The sequence below is a fragment of the Bactrocera latifrons genome, unplaced genomic scaffold (genome assembly GCF_001853355.1).
Source record: "Bactrocera latifrons isolate USDA-ARS-PBARC rearing strain unplaced genomic scaffold, ASM185335v1 scaffold_347, whole genome shotgun sequence".
Taxonomy (NCBI): Eukaryota; Metazoa; Arthropoda; class Insecta; order Diptera; family Tephritidae; genus Bactrocera; species Bactrocera latifrons.
In genome coordinates, this window is record NW_017536987.1 from 209,305 (window position 1) to 212,982 (window position 3,678).

Genomic DNA, 3,678 nt, shown 5'->3' on the forward strand with positions numbered 1-3,678 from the left:
ATTTTCTTTGAAGAAATGATGTTCATTTTGAACAACTTCACTTTGTAATAGTCAAAATAAATATAATTTATTTGAAATAATTTAAAAATTAAATTAAATTATTTTTWAAAAATTAAATTTAATTATTTTTTATTTCATTTTTCACGATTTTGTAAAAAAAATTAACATTTTTACCATTTTTCTGAAAAAAATGGTTCATATGATACAAGATTATCACGCATATGTGTCGCAGAGAATGCTTCTTTACTTTGTATATTTTTCTTCAAAGCATTTCTCTTTATTCATTCTCGCATGAATTCAGTCGCTTTACATATATTTCTGCCAGAGAACGTGCTCAATTCTGCTAAATAGCAGCGAGAATGGTGAATTCCCTATCACAATCTTATAAGTTCTGTTAGCCGTCCAATCGAACATCATACAGATTTCGATTTGCACCTTCTCTATGTTTTAAGTTCTCTGATCGAACCTGCACCTTCTCTATGTTTTAAGTTCTCTGTTTGCACCTTCTCTATACTTTACATTCTCTGGATAGACGTTCTCTGGTATAGAGAAGGTGCAGGTTTGACTGCTAACATTTGTTAGATTTATAGTAGGGAATTCACCTCATAACAACAGAAGTCACGCTGTTAAATTGTAACAGTTTTCCAAATATTCAACTCAGAATATGAAGAGAAATAAATATATGYATTTACGGCATATGATGAAATGGCATATATGCCGAAGCCAGAGAATATGAAGAGACATAAAAATATGTATGCATGCCCATGATAATACTCCGTTTTGCTTGTTTATATTTTGTTTTACTTTTGACATCGAAAAATGTATACAAAACACACCTCTCACACAGAGAATATAAAGACATTTTTTTATGTTCTCTGTCTCAGCTACAATTATTATTCTCTCATTCTGTGTACTCTGCTCTCTGCGGCGGAAATCGGAGATGGCAACACATGATATTCGCTCTTGAGAATACCAACGACATCTATTGACAGCTAGAAGAATCTTACACTTACAGTGGCCATTAAACCTTTTGTTAACTTTATACATAGTATATGAATATATACGTACTCGATGTGTATGGGTATGAGCACTAAGAATATTTTAAATCAAGAACCTTTGATTTTCAAATGATGTTGCTTTAAACTTAATTGATTTTAAGACTTAATTTTGCTTGCAATAATTTTCCAATTCCTATTCACAGTAGTTTGAAGCGTTCTTATCTGCTGCTAACAGAGACTACTCCATTATTTCAGCTTGAGAAACAGAAAGGACAGAAAGGAGATCGGTGTAAATTGTAAATGATTTGATAAAAAAAAAATTTTAATAAACTTCTTTTGATTCCTCAAAAATATATACGTATGTATGCATTTGTATAATGTTAATGTAGAATGGAGAGCAACAGAAATTAAGTGGCTGCGCAACTATTAAACTTTTGCAAGCGCATGTAGTTATATGCGTAGCTATGTAAATGTATGTACATTCACACACAGGTAAACACAATTGTGTAGAGCGGTGCCTACTCCGTATTTTAATATCATTTTATCAATTATATTATTTTTCAACAGGACTTACCTCACTTAATGCTTTAAAGCGCACTCTGCTTCCCATATACAAAGTATATATATGTATGTAGGTGTCCCTACCTACTTCTGAAATACATTTTATCTACACCTTCAGGCAGTCCGCTGCGTGTGCCTACTACCACGAATCACTATAAACACATTTAATACACAATTAATAACGCCCGATCACATTTTTCACTGTTAAACGATTAAAATCCCGAATTACTACTTAATTTCACTAAAAACACTATAAATTGCAGCTTTTATACCTAAAATATTGCACTTTTCACCGAGCTGCTGCAAATTCCACCGGCGCAAGCGAGAATCTAGGAAATGTATGTTTAAAATGGCGGCGGAAATCAAGAACGACCAATCATATTTGAGCTTTTAAAAAGCTCTGCAGACACTAAACCGCTTCAGTAACTAGAACAGGGTGTCATAGGATTTCAAAGTACTTCTAAAAACATAGATATGTAAAATAAATATAATTTCAAATGGTTTTCGTACGACTGGCTTGTTATTTAGATTTCATTAAACTAATAGTAATCACACTTCTGATTTTTCTTGTATATTGGCTAGATACTCGTCAATAATCAGACTGTTGTCAGCAGATGACACTACATTCTATAGAATACCACCCTTGTTGGTTGTCTAAATGAAAATGTATCACCGTAAACCACAAAATAGTTATTAGATAAGTAAAAAATATTTTTGTCAGAGAAATATTATCCAACTTTGAAATTTTAGCTCTTAATAAACAAATATGTGCATTATATAATTTCAAAGAGTAATATGAGCGCCATCTATAGCTCACGTTCATAATATCCACTAATGATTGTAGCCATTAGTCAGACGAATATCGTAGATGCGCTGAGAAACATTCATATGACAACGTTTATAATTTCCGCCGCCATTTCGAACATTCGTTTCCTTATAAATGCGTTCATGTAAGTGGCATATGCAGCAGCTCGGTCAAAAGTGAAATTAGTTTAGGGATTAAAGCTGCAATTAAGGAGTTTTTAGTAGAATTAGGTCGAAGTTTGTCAATTTAATCGTTTCGTAAAGTAAAAAAAAGTAATCGGGCGTTGTTATTTGTGTAGTAAAAGTCAAAGTAAAAATTAGTGCAAAAGCTGAGCATCAATTTAGAAGTTTGAATATGATTGGTCTTTCATAATTTCCGTCGCTATCTTATAACGCGTTCGTGAAAGTGACATATACAGCAGCTCGGCGAAAAGTGAAATTAGCTTTGGAATTAAAGCTACATTTAAGAAGTTTTTAGTAGTATTAAGTTGAAGTTGCTCAATTTTACCGTTTACAAATAAAAAAAGTAATCGAAAGTTGTTATTTGTGTAGTCAAAGTGAAAAAATTAATGATTGCAAAAGCTGAGTGCTAAGCGTCAGCACAAGCAGAACACTTATGTTATTGTAAATAAGGTGTTTGAATTTATTGCAGATGATGTGACACGAAGTTAAATATAATGCGGTAAGTGCTTATAAAAAATTAAAATAATAATTTTATGGTATATTTATGCAGAAATTGCATATGGCAAGTTATTGCATGTTAACATAAAGCTTCGTTTTTATCATGTATAAAATTTAAAGGAATTAGTTACCACTGTATCGAACAAGATCCTTCCAGCTTTCAACAGCTGCCGTAGTAATTTTTAACAGAATATCTTTTGTACATAGTCAAGCATAAATTTAAAAATATATGTATCAGTTGCGCAGTCACATTACTTTTGTTACCCTTTTCTGTTTACCAACATTCATTTTATTCTGTAATTAACATGGATAGTTTACATTCCATGCTACATATATATACAGCGTTTCTTAGCAGAGTACCAGAGAATTTGTATGCATTTCATTATTGATAAATAGAAATGCATTATCAGCTTGCACAGTCTCGTTCATAATAAATAAATTTTAATTTAAAAAATTTCTAATTATGGGTAAAGTGAAAGAAAATAAATAGTCATTTCAGTGCTTTGATGAGCAGCTTAACATAACTTTTGTAGAATGAATTTTTTTTTTTTGTATCCAATGAATATTTCGGATAATATGCAATGAGGATATTTTAGTGTGAGTGGTAAGTAGGCCACCAATAAAACTGAGTTGA